This window comes from Hyperolius riggenbachi, chromosome 9 (assembly GCF_040937935.1).
Source record: "Hyperolius riggenbachi isolate aHypRig1 chromosome 9, aHypRig1.pri, whole genome shotgun sequence".
Taxonomy (NCBI): Eukaryota; Metazoa; Chordata; class Amphibia; order Anura; family Hyperoliidae; genus Hyperolius; species Hyperolius riggenbachi.
In genome coordinates this window covers 234,347,214-234,366,844 of record NC_090654.1, presented here as the reverse complement: position 1 = coordinate 234,366,844, position 19,631 = coordinate 234,347,214, and the positions used below count along the sequence as shown (strand labels likewise).

At 43.2% G+C, this 19,631-nt stretch overlaps 1 protein-coding gene and 1 long non-coding RNA gene across 7 annotated transcripts in view; one reads left to right on the top strand and one right to left on the bottom strand.

The window, feature by feature from the left end:
* MDGA2 (MAM domain containing glycosylphosphatidylinositol anchor 2) overlaps window positions 1-19,631 on the top strand; it is a 1,075,710-nt gene that overhangs the window by 201,710 nt on the left and 854,369 nt on the right. The window lies entirely within an intron of this gene.
* Window positions 1-19,631, bottom strand: part of LOC137531941 (uncharacterized) — a 97,015-nt gene that overhangs the window by 42,976 nt on the left and 34,408 nt on the right. For 3 of the 5 annotated variants that reach the window (XR_011023808.1, XR_011023806.1, XR_011023807.1), the window contains one exon: window positions 6,445-6,622. The exons of the other annotated variants lie outside the window; for them this stretch is intronic. This is a non-coding gene — a long non-coding RNA (uncharacterized lncRNA). The remainder of the gene's footprint in view (window positions 1-6,444; window positions 6,623-19,631) is intronic. 5 annotated transcript variants of the gene reach the window in all.

Sequence of the window (19,631 nt, the reverse complement as noted above, 5' to 3'; positions counted from 1 at the left end):
AAAGGAACACAATTATGCAATGAGTAAAAGTTCATCTCGGACCCACTTTAATTATAGATGATCGTCACTAGATACTTAACCTAATTGGCATAGAGTGGGAGGATGCTCTCCAGCCACCTGAGGGCAAGGCAGTATAACAAACATGGTGCAGAGCATCTTATTGGTGACAATTGTTTGTATAAAGTATTTTTAGGGTAATTAGTCATATGAAGATGTTAACAAGGGAGCCGCCTTTAACCGCTTCAGGACTCAGCCTTTACCTCCCTCCCCCTTAAGGACCAGCGCTGATTTAGAAGATCTGTGCTGGGTTGGCTCTACAGCCCCCAGCACAGATCAAACAACAGGCAGAGCGACCAGATCACCCCCCTTTTTTCCCCACCAGCGGGATGATGTGCTGTGGGGGGGGGGGGTCTGATCGCTCCTGCATGCTTGTGGGTGGCGGGGGGGGGGGCACCTCAAAGCCCCCTCCACCGCAGGATTCCCCCTCTCCCTCTTCTCCCTCTCTGCCCCAGAGATCGGAGCCTGCACAGGAACTGATCTGTCCTGTGCAGCCTCTAACAGGCTCCTGCCTGTCATTTGATCTAGTACAACGCTGCTACTGTTAGCAGCGTTGTAAAAATGTAAACAAAGCGGATTATTTCCGCTTGTGTTTACATTTAGCCCGCAGGCTATTCACGGAGCCCCCCGCCGTGAATTGACAGGAAGCAGCCGCTCGCACGAGCGGCTGTTTCCTGATTAATTAGCCTGCAGCCGGCGACGCAGATGTGCGTCGCTGGTCCTGCAGCTGCCACTTTGCCGACGCGCGTTATGAGTGCGCGGTCGGCAAGTGATTAAATCATTTAGATTCACATTGTTATCTCTGTGGTCATTGTTTGATGCAAAGGATATGTGCCTTACATGCTGTAAAAATGGTGACCGATTTTTTTTTTTCTGGTGTACATACAGCACAATGACTTTTTAACTGTAGGTAGCCATTATTTGTATAAGCTGGTCAGGAGTAAAATCTATGGGGCAGCGGTACCTGCTGAAAAATTTCCTGGTGGTGGAGATAGACTTGAAAGGCCCGTTCACACTACACGAGCCTTTTAAACGCTAGAGATTTTAAAAGCTCTTGCTAATGCAATGCTATGGGGGATTTTTACAAAACCACATCGCTCCAGTGTGAACACTCACATAGGATAACATTAGCAGGAGCTTTTAAAATCACAAACTCTCTGAAAAGCTGTCGTAGTGTGAATGAGTCCTAAAGGGAACCTTAACTGAGAGGGATATGGATGTTTCCTTTTAAACCATACCAGTTGCTTGTCAGTCCTATTGATCTCTTTGGCTGCAGTAATGGCTGAATCACACACCTGAAACAAGCATGCAGCTAATCCAGTCTGACTTCAGTCAGTGCATCTGATCTGCGTGCTTGTTGTGGGGTAGAGACATAGGGTCAGCAGGAGAGTCAGGCAACTGGTATTATTTGAAAAGGAAAAATCTATATCCTTCTCAGTTTAGGTTCCCTTTAACCACTTGCCGACCGCGCACTCATAACGCGTGTCGGCAAAGTGGTAGCTGCAGGACCAGCGACGCAGATCTGCGTCGCCGGCTGCAGGCTAATTAATCAGGAAGCAGCAGCTCGCGTGAGCGGCTGCTTCCTGTCAATTCACGGCGGGGGGCTCCGTGAATAGCCTGCGGGCCGCCGATCGCGGCTCGCAGGCTAAATGTAAACACAAGCGGAAATAATCCGCTTTGATTACATTTGTACAACGCTGCTAACAGTAGCAGCGTTGTACCAGATCAGTGATCCCCGGCCAATCAGCGGCCGGGGATCACTGTCACATGGCAGGCAGGAGCCTGTTAGAGGCTGAACAGGACAGATCCGTTCCTGTGCAGCCTCCGATCTCCGGGGAAGGGAGGGAGGAGAGGGAGAGGGGGAATCCTGCGGTGGAGGGGGCTTTGAGGTGCCCCCCCCCACCAGCCACACACAGGCAGGAGCGATCAGACCCCCCCAGCACATCATCCCCCTAGTGGGGAAAAAAGGGGGGCCATCTGGTCGCTCTGCCTGGTGTTTGATCTGTGGTGGGGGCTGTAGAGCCCACCCAGCACAGATCAGCGAAAACAGTGCTGGTCCTTGGGGGGGGGGGGTAAAGGCTGGGTCATCAAGTGGTTAAAAAAGTGCTACATAAAGCATAATTAAACTTCAAGTAAAAATTATACTAAGCCCCGGTTCACATTAGCTTTTAGCTGCGGATCCAGCCGTACTGTTCCGGTTTAAAAAATGCAGCAGTACCCAATTTTCCTGACCCTTTCGCTCAGCGGAACAGAAACAGAAGGTTTTACAGCAAAATAGGAACCAATGAAAATGGACGTTTTACAGCACACTGGCTGTAAAAACTTACCATTTTCCCGGATCTAGATGACCGGATCCGTACGGACTGATCCGCAAAAAAACGCAGATGAGAACCGGGCCCAAAGAGGGATTAAACTCTGACATAACATTCAGTAAAAACGTTTTGCTACTTTATATTACCTATACAGTTATCCTATTTGCTTTTGTTCACAAGTAATATTATCTATTTACAATTACCACAGTGTAGTTTTTCAGCAATAAAATTTGCCATTGTAATTTACTGCATAGCTGCTGTAGTTATATATTACAATATAACCAGTGAGAATGTGACTTCTACTGTTTACACTTTTGGCTTGTATTCAGCTGAGACACTGCTAGCAGTGTGTATATTATCTTGTTTGTTTTCTTATCAGCTACTATTGTAATCACTTCCTCAAGTTCGGCAACAGCGCTAAGCTTTCCACTGAAGTGCTGTGTTTTTAATGGTTTGAATGCTGTTCTGCTACCAGTGTTGTTTCTGGTAGTACCTTTTTTTGCTATAAAGAATCTCTTACCACGCAAAGAAGAAATGTTGATTATACCACTTTAAAATCAAAGCTGCTTAGAGAACAAAGCTGAAGAGTAGCCACTGCACATTCTGGGTCCATTTTTTTCAATCCCTGAAGCTCAGAGAGGTGCCAACAGGTCCAATAAGATTTCTGATAGATTTTCCAATCACTTACGTACAGAATAAATCAGAAAACTGATCAGAAACCTGATCAGACCTGTTGGAAATTATCAACTTGACCCATTAATCTGACTGTGACAAGACATTACAGCATTAGCTTAGTTAGGGCCGAGCTTAGTTAGGGCATTAGCTTAGTTAGGGCAGAGCTCTCTCCCCTATTGTTTGTTAAAACTTCTGTATATTTCTTGGAGAACAATTTTGTCATACTTATGTAGTACTTCCCAAAGTCACCCATGTCTTCTAATTTATATTAGGCACCGCTACAGAAGATGATGGTGCTATATACATTAATAATAATAATAATTTTGTCTTTAGAACCATAGAACAAGTGTCCCTTATACACCTGCAAGGAAAAGCTTCTAGGACAAGGACCTAGCAGTATGTGTTCTTGACACATAACTTTGTTTAGCAATCCCAGACACCAGATCACTAAGCAGCAGCAATGAAAGAGCACAGTTTTGCCCAGCAGATGCTGCTCACTCTTGCACCCCCCGTGTCCCTCCTCCCCTCTCTAGTGAACAGTAAATTCCGCTTGGCTATAGCCGAATAGCCTTCTTCAACGATTGATGCTCAATCGTCAAGCGTGAGTTATTGCGTGTGTATGCCCCTTAAGCGGCTTGGCATATTATTTGTTTCCTAATCAATACCAAACTCTGCGTGAAAAATAAACACGATCTATATTAACTTTATCTTTTTTTTTTATTAATTGTCGTTCCCATTCTTTATTGCCGTTATCAGCCGTGGACTATCTGAATCTGCTAAGAGCACAGTCCACAGACTATTCTACCATATGAAAGCCTTCTGAGCCACTGGGAACCTTTTCAACAGACACAGCTCGTAAGCAACTTAAGCTCACAAAAAGATCTAAATAAAAAAGGATGGAATTAGTTGTGCCGCCTGCAAGCCTTATTATGTTTATTATGTTTAATAGTAAACACATCTAAACAAATATCTGATTCAGTTTTAAGGCAAATTAAATGGAGTGGTCTCGTTGCAAGACAATATCGAAACACAATTAGAGTGTGAACATTCTTCATCTCGCATTCAGTAGGGCTTAATTAGAACTGTAGTCAGAAAACCATTAGTCCCAAACTTCCCTACCCGCCAACCAACACGCTCTTTAATTAAAAACAAAATAAACACGCCAATGTTTGCTGGAAATTTCTTTGAGGTTTTAGGAGGGTTTTTGTTTTTGTTTATAGATTATTATTTTATTTTATATGTTTGCCCATTTACATACAGGGTTCAAAATCCGTATTTATTAGAATGACGATTAACAATAAATTAATACGAGCTAATTTACCACCGTGCCCCCGTGAATCTGTGAAGGATTAAAACATAAGGGAAGGAATTAATTAAGAGCGTTCCTCCAAAGCGACAACTATGTCTTCCACTCAAAATTTGTATTTGCTAGCCAGATGGAGTTAATTAATTTTTAACATGTAAATGGCCCAGGGTTTTCTCTTTCAGAGCTATTTCACTGATCTAATCTGACTTGGTGGTGGGGATTTTACATTAACGTACTGCCTCGGTACCACATCGTTGTCACTGGTGACCTTTTCCCATTTAATTAAAAACAAAGCATTTGATCTTCATGTAACTTTTGATGAGACGGTGTTGCTTGATTGCCTTTGTGAACTTTGGGCACAATATTCAATAATTATGTTATTAGCAGCAAATGGGGGAACTTGACTGGTTTTGTGTTGAAGAGAACCTGGAAATGTTGGCCAAACACAGAACATGAGGTTCTCCATAGAGGCCCATCTTCCCATGGGCATAAGTACCTTTGAAATTACATCAGGGACCGGAATGGGGCTACAGTCACTCTGGAGTAAAACTATACGGGGGATTGAAATGGAGGCAACAGTCACTCCAGAGCAAAGAAAGATGTTAAATAAGAGAACAGGTTATCTGTAGGATTCATTGCAATCCCCATTCCATCAGTAAGGTGGAATCAATATCAGACTGTATGAGTGCACTTTTTGGTTGAAGACTTTAAGACACACCCCATGATGCACCTCTAATAACGCCCCCACCACACCAGTAGTCATGCATACTGCAAATATTTCATATGCAAAAGATGGTGTTTTATAATTCCAGACACAATGGTACTTTCTATCATCATTAGTTTTCCTTCATATTAATATTTACAATCAAAAAATATATTTAACCTCTTGAAGACTGCAGGGCTAAACCCCCCTAGTGACCAGGCCATTTTTTGTAAAATTGGCTACTGCAGCTTTAAGGACAAGCTGCAGGGCCGCACAACATGGCACACAAGTGACCCCCCCCCCTTTCTCCCCACCAACAGAGCTCTCTGTTGGTGGGGTCTGATCGCTCCCCCATGTTTGTTTTTTTGATAATAAATATTGGGGTTTTTTTTAAATAAAAATCCCTGTTTCTTTAAAACCATTCCCTCCCTCCCCACAGCCAGCCAATTACGGCGATTGGCTGTCATAGGCTTCTGTGCTGATTGCAGCGCTGCACAGTGTTATTAGACGGCGTGATCACCGTCTAGCAGTCTCCCAAGCGGCAATAGCCGCTCGGAGACTGAAGAGGGGGCGGAGCTTCGCCCTCCAAGCATGAGATCTCATGCAAATTACAGCCCCAGGACTTTACGCCAATCTGCGTTAGGCGGTCCTGAGGGCTGCCGCCGCAGCCACGCCCATCGGCGTGATTCGGACGGAAAAAGGTTAAAGGGAGTCTGAAGCCATTTTAAAAATAAAAAATTTACTTGCCTAAGCAGAGGGAAGACTCTGGGTCTTATAGAGTCTTTCTGTTTTTTTCACCGACCCCACAGGTTCCCCTATTAGCAGTCTTTGACCAATTGGTTGTAGACTGCTCTCTTCCGGGTTGGGCTGCCTTCAGGAATCTTCATAAGCACTCGGGCTTCTGAAGACGGGCCACTCCGTACTGCGCATGTGCTCTCTCTTGCGCACTCGCGTGTGCACAGTACAAAGCCGGCGGTCTTTGATGGCCCGAGTGCTTCCAAAGACGTCTCCAGTCTCTTGGGGAGAGAGATTCAAATGGAGGAGCCTGTGGAGGACCGAAGACACACAGAGGAAAACGGGAAGGTGAGTATCTGTTTGTTTGTTTTTAGTTTTTTTTTTTTTTTAATAAGGCTTCAGACTTGCTTTAAAGGATGGAAATAAAGTTTAGAGTCATTTAAATGCATTTGTCAATAGATTGTCACATATCTACTTAGGGCTCTACACCATTCATGAAAGAGGGAGAAAATTAGGAAGAAAGGGGGACAAAGGGATCTGGTTCCCAAAGAAGGACGGTCTCTCCAAAAAAAGGCACAGTTGGGAGCTATGAGACAGTCCACACATGTCCAGCAGATGGAAGCTGTTTTTTTTTTTCTCTGTGCTTAAACGCTTACCTGTACTGGGCGTACACTGCCCTTACTTGAGCATCCCCAGTCCAGATGGACTTGTCCACGGCTGCAGTCATGGCTAGAAACAAAACTATTTGACCCAATATTGGGTATTGAAGGACAATAAGCCGGAACAATGGGCTGTAGAAGGTTCCAGGAAGCATCTGGACCATCCTGTGGCTCCCTACAATTAAACATTGATTAGATTTTCTCTCCTTCTTTTGTTAATTAGCGCTGGTTTTGATCAGTGAGAGGCGTGAGTGGTGTTGGCTGACCAGTTGCTCTGGATTACTGCACATCGCATTTGGCTCTACTGAATAAACACATTCTGTAAGCATAATACAAGATTAGGTTTCCTTTCATTAAAATGAATGCATGTGCAGCTCACCCTTCCACTATGAAAGTGAATCGACAATGCCTCCCAGCACTGCTTTAAAACTAAACACTAAGTAATAAAATAATTAAACACGGCACAGCTTTGAAACAGCGGAGGGGAACGGTCTGTGAACATGTTCCTTCTTTAAGGGGAGAAAATCATTGGAGCTAAAGGCAGATTGATAATACTTTGTAGTTTCATAATTAGACTGGGAAGGAGTCCAACATCTCCCCAGTATGCAGGTCTGACTTGTGTCAAGTACTAAAATTTGGCTGTAAGCGCTTCTTAGTGATTCATTGCACCTGCGAGTGCTGCTCCCTGTATAATGTGCTGGACATGGGCATGTTTGTCCTGTAGGAAGATAGAACACTTCAGCCAGAGGATAGAAGAGCCTGTATTTCTGTAAGCCGAGTTTAAAGCACATTTTACATAAAATTTCCTCCCTTGATCTCACCTCGGCCACGCTATACATATTCCAGCAACTCTATTTCATCACTGCACAGTGTCAGGCCGACTTACTGGCCAAAGTGGCAGAATCTGCTCTCTCCGCTCAATTATCTTTTTTGTAAACTCTAGAAATTAGCTTTCTTAGAGATCTGATGTTTGTCAGTGCTATTTTATGCCTTCTTCACCCACTAAACGGTTATCTCTGCCTCTAAGTTTCCTGTCAGCCATTTGTTTATGTTAGATCAATATCAAGCACATCAAAAAATTTAATTTCTTTAGAAAATTGCTTTCGATGCGCAAAATAAAAATGTGTGTGGAATCATCTTTGTGAGAGAAACTTTTTGCAGAAGAGTTCTAAAGTCCTGGAAGAACACTTTAAAGCCCCACTGCCCGGTGTGCCCACTGCCCACTCAATGATTTTTCATTGTTAGTAAAGTTAATTAGGCAACTATACTGCTACCTACACAGTTTATTTTTAAAGTGAAACTAAACTCAGAACTTACCCTCGGCTCTAAAAAATAAGCCACAAAATGATTTATGGAAAATAAAAATCTTCTATACACTTTATGTAAATATGAAAAAAATGAGGTTTAAAGAGAATCTGTACTCTAAAATTCTTACAATTAAAAGCATACCATTCTATTCATTATGTTCTCCTTGGCTCCTCTGTGCTGTTTCTGCCACTCCCTGCTGCAATCCTGGCTTGGAATTGCCAGTTTTAGGCAGTGTTTACAAACAAAAGGCATGGCTGCTAACCAGAGTGTGATAGGCTGAGAGGAGCTCAGTCTATTACTCACTCAGAGCCTGCAGGTGGTGTGTAGAGGGTGTGTATAGCTTCTATCCTATCACAAACAGAGCAGCACATTCCTGCCTGAGTGCCTGAGCCTGACAAAGCCTTCAGAGGAAAGAAGATTAGATTATATAACAGAGATAATACAGCCACTGTGCAACTAGGAAAGGCTGCAGTAATACAGACCACATTAGAACAGGTATAGGAACTTATAGGATAGAAGAAATAAGGCTGAAAATTTTGTTACAAAGTCTCTTTAAAGCGGAATATAACCCTGCATTTCAACTTTCCTCCAAAACATTATTTACAGCATATTATATGCAAAAAGCATTTTTTTTTTTACTAGACCAGCATTGGAAGGGTTAAACACAGAGGTTTAAAGTTCCGTGGAGAGATATGCATAAGTTCAGATTGTTACATTCTATTTAGTTATATGTATCTATTGAGAAATGTTACACACTCTTTGGCTGTCCTCCAACTCCTTCTCAGTCAGAGAGATGAGTCACATTCAACACTTAGATACATTTATGTAAACAAAATGTATCTATGGCCCAGTGCACACCAAAACCGCTAGCAGATCGTCAAAACGCTAGCGGTTTTGGGAGCAGAGAGCAGATATTTGGCCGGGTGCACACCAAGCGGATTTTGTATGCGATCCACCAGCCGCATCAGCCAGTGAAAACGCTTGGCTATTGTATTTCAATGTGTGGTGCACACCGGCGGTTTGAGGTTTTTTTAGCAAACCGCAAACGCGCAGCAGGAGGCGCGTTTGCGGCTTGGCAAAAACCTCAAACCGCCGGTGTGCACCATCCCATTGCAATACATTAGCCAAGCTATTTTCCAGGCGGATGCGGCCGGCGGATCGCTCCAAAAAACGCTCGGTGTGCACTGGGCCTATGTCAGCTTCGGATGCGTCTGCAGAAATCTCCAGGAACTTTAAAGCACTGTGTAACCCTTCCAATGCTGGTCTAGTAAAAAAAAAAATGCTGGTTGCATATAATATACTGTTAATAAAGTTTTAGAGCAAAGTTGAAATGCAGGGTTATATTCCACTTTAACTTGGTTTCACTTCTGCAGTGAGTACTTGCAGGGTTAAGCCTCAGTGTTTACTGTATACGGGAGGCCATCCTGGAGCTGCTTGGCCAATGTGGTGAACTACTTCCCCATTGCATGGTCCAGTAAGTAGTGTTCCTGACAATCAGTCATAAGCTATGGCCAGTACTAGAACTGATTATCAGCTAGTCAGGAATACTGTGGGAAAAGCCTGCCTGCAGAGAGACTGATAAGCTCCGCACTCGTAGATACGTTGACAACATGGCCGCTTGTGTGGTGTGACTGGATCACTGCTTTCAGGTTTTGCATTGTTAGGGTTCTGCAGATTGGTTCCTCAAGCAGCAGTTAATCCTCCTGATGTTCATACCCCGGTCCTCTGAAGGTAACGATGAGGAACAACACGATTTGCTTTCGTTCCAGAGCTTTACAGTACCTGTACACATGGAGGGACGGGCTTTATGAACTGTGTAATGCTGTCATTATTTTTAGTGTGTGGAATGAGGGAACTAAATATAGCTGAGACTCTGTGATGCTGACACTTGCTTTGCTTGATTGTTTTAATAAATAACTGAACCCTCCAGATTGGCTCACCTTATCCTTTGGTTACCGTTCATATATTTAGATCAAGGTGTGTGCGTGGGCTATTGCATTTTCTCATCTGAGACATAAATAATAACTTATTACAGTCAGCATAGGAAAAAAATTCCAGCCATTATACAGGGTGTGAAAATCCACCTTTTAGAAGCTATACAATAAATATTAAATGTAACACGTATGCTTATGTGATTTAGTGAAATGCTTTATTCTACTATTAATTTGGTATTTTAATCAGGATTTTGCCATTTGAGTTGTTTTCAATTATTACATGTCTATAATGATCACATGTATCTATGGTTGGACTTGATGGATAGATGGATTTTTTTTTCAACCAAACTAACTATGTAACTATGTAATGTGGGTCCAATCAAAGCCATTCACTTCAGATTCACTTCAGTTCTAAATATTATTGTTATTTTTATGCATGGACCTAGAACAATGGAACTGGCATCTTCCATAGTGTTTTCTGGAGTACATAGTCCTATCCCATACTGTACCCCAGAGGCGGGGCTCAAAATGTAATTCCTTCTATAAACATAATTTAATTTACAAGGCATAACTACATATCAGGGTGCCGCCCAGCAAAACTTTGAGGCCTCCCAATGTTCACACCATTACCCTTGCCTATCCCCGGTGACCTTCGCAGCCTGGAGGTCCATCGTGCAAGGGTCATAAACTGATGTAAACATCGTAATCTTCACACCTGTAACAAGTATTGTCGCAAAAATACCTGATCTGAAGGATGGACCCCTTAATGAAGTTTTAGTTGGGGCCCACTTACAGCTCCAGACCCCCTGTGATTGCAGGGGATGCTACCCTGTAGTTACGCCATATGTACCTCCTATACTGTCTATAACTGAGGGGAATTATTAGTTTATCTGTATGTTTTTGGAGTATGGTGCGAAACCAGAGTACCCAGAAGAAATGCACATTAACACAAAGATATTGGTAGGTGAACAGAGGCGCCAGAAGGATAAAAGTACATAAAATGTTTAAAAAATTGCTGGGAGGAAGTGGTGGACTCGCCTCCGTTAAAGCAGACACCAAGGACTGTAAATGTATAGATATACACATTTATTGAAAATACCCCAAAGATGCAACGCTTTACGCGGGCACAGCCCACTTCTTCAGGCAATAAGCAGGGGATAAACAACAGCAATTCAGTTATAGCAAGCAGAGCACCTCTGTACTGTCGTGAGGTCGCTTGCTGCTTTAAATGTGCTGCTCCAGACCCCCCTGTGATTGCAGGGGATGCTACCCTGTAGTTACGCCATATGTACCTCCTATACTGTCTATAACTGAGGGGAATTATTAGTTTATCTGTATGTTTTTGGAGTATGGTGCGAAACCAGAGTACCCAGAAGAAATGCACATTAACACAAAGAGATCATATAAACTCCATGCAGATAATACCCTGGACAAAATAGAAATCAAGAACTGAATCCCATCGCTCGAGGTATGGGTGGGCTAACGGTTTCCATACCGCAACAGACAATTTAAACATAATTACATCAGAAGTTTAAAGAGGCCAGAAAGGTCAATAACATTTGGCGTTACTTAGGCTTGGTGATAGGATGTTGGGGTCTTGTAGTGTTATTTTCACCTTAGGCTTTGTAAAAAAAAAAAAAAAAATCTTAGTTGTCAATTAGGGTGAGTAAAATCATCTGTGGCAGTTTCACAAGTTTGTCAAACTGATCAGTCCACAAAAATTATCAGTTTTGCAAAAACTGGCAAAAATCGATCATAGAAAACTCTAGTAAATAGAAGTGAGATGGTCATCAATGGAAGCATGTCTTTTGAATGCTACTAAAGAGCACCTTCATTGTTAATTACACATTCAATCAGTCATCTTCTAACATAAAGTTTTAACAACCTGCTGGGTCTTTTTCTACCAAATCCTTCCAGGAGCACCTTGTCCACCCAGCTCTGAAGAGTAGCCCTGCCAACTTGGGGAAGGGCCTCGGCACTTTCTCTACTCGAGACAGAGAAAGTGTTGGCTGTTCAGGCCCTTTCTTGCAAGGGGTCGGGGTTATGTGCCAGAAGTCGGTGGGCAGAGGGCTCTGGAAGGGATTTAGAAGAAAGACCGAGCAAGTTGTTATAACTTTATATTACAAAAAAATCAATTGAATATACTGTATCTAATATACCCTGAAGGTGTTCTTTAAGGGTTAACATGATTGAGAAATTGTATTAACATTTTACATCTATTGATGATTTTACTTCTCTCTTTACGTTCATTTTTACAATAAATTCTTGTTTTGCCTAATGTGGCTTCATAGTAAAATTGACTGCCAATTTCACTTAGAACATCACTAAGCGAGGTTAGGGCCGATTCCCATAAAAAGTTCTCTTGCTTATCCCTAATGGAAATAGGTTAAGTGATACATCTGGAAGAAGGATAGGGAAAGGTAGGACAAATAAGATTAAATTCAGTGAGGGAGCAGTTAGGATTAGGACTGTTGAAGGTTTTCTGGAATGAAAACCGTGGTTATCCAATTTCTGCGGTACAATACTGATTCTCTGATTGGTCCAATGCTTCTGAGCCTTGTGAGTGGCCTAAAACTTATGAGTCTCTGTAATGAGGTATTTAAGCGGAATTCTGATTTCCGTATACCGATTTCTGCTGTGGAATGTCGTTTTCCAATCAGAAACTTTAAAGCTCATCTCTACGAGGCATTGAGAGAAGGTTTAGGTTAAGCAAATACTACCAGTGAGGGATGAAGGTTGCCATTTCAGGCAATGGGCTACAATGACAATAAGGGCTTTCACTTAAACGGCTGACAGCAGCGTACTTAACTGCTTGTCAGCCACTTCTGTCTTTGTGCAGCCAGCTGTAAGAATCCAGCACTCGCGGCACCTCCGAGCCAGCAGGAGCCAGCCCTGGACACTGCCTTCCGCTATTTTATTTCTTTTTGCCAGGCAGTAACCGCTTGCATGATTATGGTTACTAAAGCTCCCAATCGGTTGCATTATTTTATAACCGGAAGGTGCTTGTACCCAGCAATCGGTGGCTAAATAGAGCATTTTTTTGATGATGGTAATCAACAAATTACGATTTCGCAAAATTGTGCGTACATTTTCGCAATTACGCTTATACATAATTATGATTTGCAAATTCAATTGATTTCGTGTAGTCATTTGTAATTTTGCATAAAATTTTGTAACATTTTGCGTAATTTATTGCTGACTTTAGCAGTGAATAGCAAAGCCTCCATACATGCTATTGACACCAAAATTGCTAAATATGTTAATCAGAATAGTGGGTACAAGACAAAAAAAGAATTTTGCTAAAAGACCTTATAATTTTTGAGAAACTCGATTTTAAAAATGCAAGTAAAATGTTTTTCAAACTTAGAACAATGACAGTTTAAATTATGAAAAATGATGTGAAAATTACGCCAAATTTTAAAATTCTACTATTACATTCGAAACTAATTACGTTTCTTTTTTTTAAATTTCACATTACGATTACAATGCGTAATTGTGAATTTCGATGCGAAATTTTGCATATTTTGACCTACCGCTATTTGAAAGAGGCCTAATACTTTAAAGCAGGAAGATTAGCTATACTATGCCATGGAAAAAAAACACATAAGTAGATAAATACTTACAAGCAGATAAATACTTACTACTTATCTACTTACAAGTAGATAAATACTTACCTACTTACAAGCAAGAAGTTATAAATCAGGATGATATCATTTATTGGCTAACTAAAAATGAATAAAAATAAGCCCGACGAAGGCTGTAATGTCGAAAGCTTGCTTATTTTTATTCATTTTTAGTTGGCCAATAAATGGTATCATCCTGATTTATAACTTTTTGCTTTTACTGATAGTTAACACGGTATAATACCCTACTGATCTACTTACATAACACATGTATTCTACTGTCCACATTTTGATTTTAGTTAAGAGAATTCTGTTCCTGGTAGGAAACATGTCTTTTGCCCACAGTTTGAGGCTAAATCCTGATGTCATTTCTTCCCTTAACTTTTTTCTTTTCTCCTCCAATCGCTGAGTCACCTCAGTCCTGCTTATAAACAGGAGTGATCAGAGGATAAAGTTTCAGCTGGGCAGCAGTCTGCTCAGCCAATCAGTGAGAAGCAGGAAGGTGGGAGGGTCATTGGCAATGGCACAGAAAAGAGCCTGGGGGGACTGAGAAAATTTAATAACCGCAGAGAGATTCCTGAATAGATTGGAGATCTTGTACTTGCAGGGAGAGATTTCTGGCAGCATTTTAAACACACTGCAGTGTTTAAAGTGTACCTCCAGACTAAACATCGACTCAGCAGCACTGAAAAGGCTTGGTGTTTCTTTAACAGTTTCGCAGCATCAGAACTTTGTTTCTCTTATACAAGCCTCATTTTTAGCTGCACAGAAGAAAACTGCCCGGGCAGTTTTCCCCTTATGCTGTGCAAAGCATGATAGGATTTCTGATGTTGTTGTTCTCGTTCTGCTGTTTTGGTGCAATTTTTTTTCTTTACATTTTGAATGTGACATTTAAAGCCTAGTGTGTGCAGCTGGGAGGGGTTATCAGGACAGTTGGAACTGTGTCTCATGCTCCCTGCCACCTCCTTTCAACCAAAAAGATGGCTGCCCCCATGACAAAGATGGCAGCCCCCATGAATCACAAACATTTGCCTGTTCTTTTAAAACAGAGTGAGTAAGAGATTATATTACCAATCTATTCTAATTATCATAACTAATGTAACTTGATAACAGTATGTTTGTTTAGGCTGAAGTTCTCCTTTAAATAGAATTTGGTTTTGTGGCTGACAATCCCACTTTAAAAGGAAAAATATCACAATGCCAGTCAAGTGGCTGGTATTTTTAGGATGCCAGGTCACCAGGACAGCTTTCACAATCTCTTGATAGGAGTCATATTTAACAACGAATCAACTGCATTAATAGTGGTTAGTTTCTTACTGGATATTTTCGATTTCTAGAGATGGCTCTTTACAGAAGTGTGCAATCTGATACAGCTGCTTAGCTCAGTATAAAGAACTGTCATTCAGCCCGTTAAAGGATCAGCCTGTTATTATTTTTTATAACTTATCAGTATGCTTTCCTCTTCAATTCCCCCTTTGCTCCTATATCTTTATATCCAGAAGAGACAAAAGGTCAGCGAGAAGGTCATATCCCCCAGGTCTGCCAATCATCATCCCTGACCTCCGCTCACACATAACATCATCCTGGAATACTGAACGACTTGATCACCACCCTCCCTACATCCCACACATGTCTTGGGCAAATCATTTTGTAGCCCACATTCAGGCACGCATCTAAGTTTACAATTTGAACCTGGATTACACTCAAAATTAAATTTTTTGCCCTAATGCATTAAACGCTGTAAAAAAAAAAAAAAAAGTAATATGAAACCTTATAAGACTGCTCTGATGTCATTTCAATTCATTTATACCTCGCTTATTCATCATTTTGGGCTGCAAGAGCGATTATCAGATTGACTCCTATTTAAGTGATTAGTGAGCAAATAAAGGAGAGAAGATTATCGGCTTCCCTGAGGGCTTGTTCACACTATGAGCGTTTTAATTAAAGCGCTAGTGATTTTTGAAATAGCTCTAAAAGTGCTTGTGCAATGATTTCCTATGAGTGTGTTCACATGTGAGTGTTTTGATTTTATGAAAATCGCAAACGCGCTACATGTACCATTTTTTTCAGTGTTTTTGCTCTATCTAAGGTAGAGGGAAATTGCAAAGCGCTTGAAAAGATACATTATATTTATTAATTTCTGGGTCAAAGAGATCACTTCCTGACTGACGTCAGGAAGTGAAAATCTTAATCACTCAGCAAAAGCGCTTGCAAAGGCGCTTTTCTAAATGCAAAGCGCAGGGAAAAGCGATTCGAAAAGCACTCTATAAATCGCTCAGCGCTTGCGATAGCACTGTCGATTTTGTGAACAAGGCATACAGCTTGTTTACACAGTCTTATTACGTTTCCAAAACAATCTGATAATGCAACTAAATTAGGTAAAAAGATTGGGTTTTACACCTCCCAGTTCCTTGAAAAACAGTCAGATGGTTTTAGGTGTTCATTTTATGCCTTGTTTAATGCTGTAGAACATAGATGAAAGCCTACCTTAATAAAAACCCTGAGTACCTGGGTCCTTGGTCTGCATCCATGTCAGCCACCGAGTGGGCAGGCCATGAGTCTTGGGCATTGCCATGCGGGTTATACATATTCTAGTGCCCGTTTTTAAACCTGGCCTAATTGTCTAGTTTGACTATAATACCACAATAATATTTTAATAATTTTCACATCAAAGAGCCTAGATGTCACTTTCTAAATCAAACGAAGCTAAGTTAAACAAGCTAAACAAAATGCCTGTTTTCAATACTTGTTGCTATGATCGGAAGCAGCCTAGCTGAGGGAGTTGGCAGCAGTCTATGAAAGTGGGTCTGTTATTGCTGCTCAGCTCTTCAACTGTCTGCTGTTTGGATGGCAAAGTTAGCAGATCGCAGACAGAGATAAAGTAGAAGATTGCAGTCTTCCACTCTGGAAGTCAGTGCTACAGGAAAACAAACAAACAGCTTAGCTGCTGAAAGGGATTTGGGCTAGCTATTTTAAAACTTGTATTTATTTTATTGTATTCCTCACCTTGTTTCAGACAAAAGATATGGGTGAGATCTCCCACAAATATGATTAAACCTGTACCTGTTTGAGAATCCTTTCAAGCAGGGGTGCCGCCAGCATACAGGTGAGCCACGCCCCTGCTTGGGGCCTCACACTGCGGGGGCCTCGCTCTTCTGCTGGCGGATGGCTCCCAAGTGGTGCGGCAGGAGGGTGGGTGCAGCGGCGGGCCGGGGGGAGCGGGCAGAGAGAAGGTTCAACTCACCTAACCTTCCTTGATCCCCGCACCGCAGCCTCTAGCTTTATCCTGTCCTGGCATCTGTCGTTATGGTAACAGCGCCCCCTGTGATGACGTAACCGCATGTCATCACAGGGGAAGCTCTTACTGATGCGACGAAAACCGGGACAGGAAGAAGATAGAGGCTTTGTGCGGGCCAAGGATCGGCGGTAGGTGAGTTGAAACTTTTCTGCTCATTCCCCCCTATGCTGGAGAAGCCTACCTATTTAACCTATACTGAGGGGTACCTACCTATCTAACATATCCTGCGGGCATCTATCTAACCTATACTGAGGGGTACCTACCTATCCAACCTATACTGGGGCATTTACCTAACCTATACTGAGGGGTACCTACCTAATCTATACTGAGGGGTACCTACCTATCTAACCTATACTGGGGGCATCCACCTAACCTATACTGAGGGGTACCTACCTATCTAACCTATACTGAGGGGTACCTACCTATCTAACCTATACTGGGGGCATCTACCTATCTAACCTATACTGGGGACATCTACCTATCTAACCTATGCTGAGGGGTACCTACCTATCTAACCTATTCTGGGGGCATCTATGCGGGTTACCTATACTGGGGGGGACCTATAGCTGGCTACCTATACTGGTGGCAGCTAGACCTAGCTAATCTATACTGCGGGCACCTATACCTATCTCCTCATGAGAGCGGGTGTATTTTACGCCCTCGCCCTGGGAGCAAATTAGCCTAGAAACTGCTAGTATTTAGCTAGGACTGCATGGGGCCACCAAAACCTTAGCTGCACCCTTGCTTTCAAGAAGAATTTATCTCTCTGCAAAGCCTGTCAGAGGCGCTCAGCCAGGCCATTGACCCGATTTTGTACCTTCCAAAAATGTTTGCCTGATGAAGCGGGATTGTGACCCGGGAAACGCGTTGCAACTTTGGAGCTTTTAATAAAAAGTTACTTTATACTGTGAGTAACGTCCCATTGTCCGGTCTTTCTTTCTACGAGGGAGGGGAGTCCACCAACTTCCCCCTTTTTAAACAATTTTTAATCGTTTTTACTCTACTTGGCACCTCTGTGTTACTGCTTTACAAATTGTCTAGTCCACCCTTGGTGGAGGGGTGTATCCCCATTCCTTCCTGTCTACAGAGAGCGACTTCTTAAACCTGAGTGGGGTCAGGTTATAATTCTCCCTGCCCGCTTATCCAGTGGTTGCCTTTGTGGCGACCCACGTTTGTGAGTATAACCATTACTTTGTTGTACACCTGACTGAGGGCCCTTTTCCACCAGCTGGCTGAATCGCAAAAACGCAAACCGCTAGCGATTTTACAATCGCTACGGTTTGCTTTTTAACATAGGAATCGCGGTAGGTCATTTCCACTACCGCGATTCGCTTTTGACGGGAACGCGAACGCGCAGCGGAGAGATATTTGCCGCGATTTTGCTATGCAGTGCATAGCATAGCAAAATCGCGGCCGCGAACGTCGGGGAATCGCCGGTTTTGCGATTCAGCAATCGCTAGCGTTCAGCGTGAACGCTAGCGACTGCAGGTGGAAAAGGGCCCTTATTGTCACTGAGATACTACACTATATTGGGCTCTCTGTTTCCTTTTGTCTCATTCAAGCTACTCTTGTAACTAACTGTCCTTAAGAGGGGCTCACAATCTAACCCCTGCCATAGTCATATGTCCATTGTGGTCACTGGCCTGGGACCCCCTAGCAGCACTTTTTTAAGCACTTGTGATTTGTAAAGCTCTTGCTAATTTAATGCTATGGGGGATTTTTGTTAAAAAAAAAAAAAATCACATCTCTCAAGTGGGATCACACACATAGCATTACATTAGCAAGAGCTTTTTAAATCACAAGCACTTACAAAAGGCTTAGAAAAGCACTGCTAGTGGGTTCCAGGCCGAAGACCAATTTAGGGTGAAGACAATTAACTTATCTGTATCTTTTAACCACTTCCCGACCGCCGTATTGACAATTGGCGGCCGGGAAGTGCACCCCGCAAGGACCGCCGTATTGACAATTGGCGGCGGTCCTTGTAGGGGCATGGGCGGAGCGATCGCGTCATCAGTGACGCGATCCTCCGCCTGGCGCCGCTCACCCGCCGCAACATCCCGCCGGCCATACGGAAGCGCCGGCGGGATGTTAACCCCGCGATCGCCGCATACAAAGTGTATAATACACTTTGTAATGTTTACAAAGTGTATTATACAGGCTGCCTCCTGCCCTGGTGGTCCCAGTGTCCGAGGGACCACCAGGGCAGGCTGCAGCCACCCTAGTCTGCACCAAGCACACTGATTTTACCCCCCCCCTGCCCCAGATCGCCCACAGCACCCATCAGACCCCCCCCTGCCCACCCCCCAGACCCCTGTTTGCACCCAATCACCCCCCTAATCACCCATCAATCACTCCCTGTCACTATCTGTCAACGCTATTTTTTTTTTTATCCCCCACCCTGCTCCCTGCCCCCTCCTGATCACCCCCCACCCCTCAGATTCTCCCCAGACCCCCCCCCCCCCCAGACCACCCCCCCTGTTTACTGTATGCATCTATCCCCCTGATCACCTGTCAATCACCTGTCAATCACCTGTCAATCACCCATCAATCACCCGTCAATCACCCCCTGTCACTGCCACCCATCAGCCAGCCCCTAACCTGCCCCTTGCGGGCAATCTGATCACCCCCCCACACCAATAGATCGCCCGCAGATCCGACATCAGATCACCTCCCAAATCCATTGTTTACATCTACTCTCTCCTCTAAACACCCACTAATTACCCATCAATCACCCATCAATCACCCCCTATCACCACCTTTCACTTTTACCTATCAGATCAGACCCTAGTCTGCCCCTTGCGGGCACCCAATCACCCGCCCACACGCTCAGATTGCCCTCTGACCCCCCCTTATCAATTCACCAGTGCATTAATTACATCTGTTCTTCCCTGTAATAACCCACTGATCACCTGTCAATCACCTGCCAATCACCTATCACCCATCAATCACCCCCTGTCACCGCCACCCATCAATCAGCCCCTAACCTGCCCCTTGCGGGCAATCTGATCACCCACCCACACC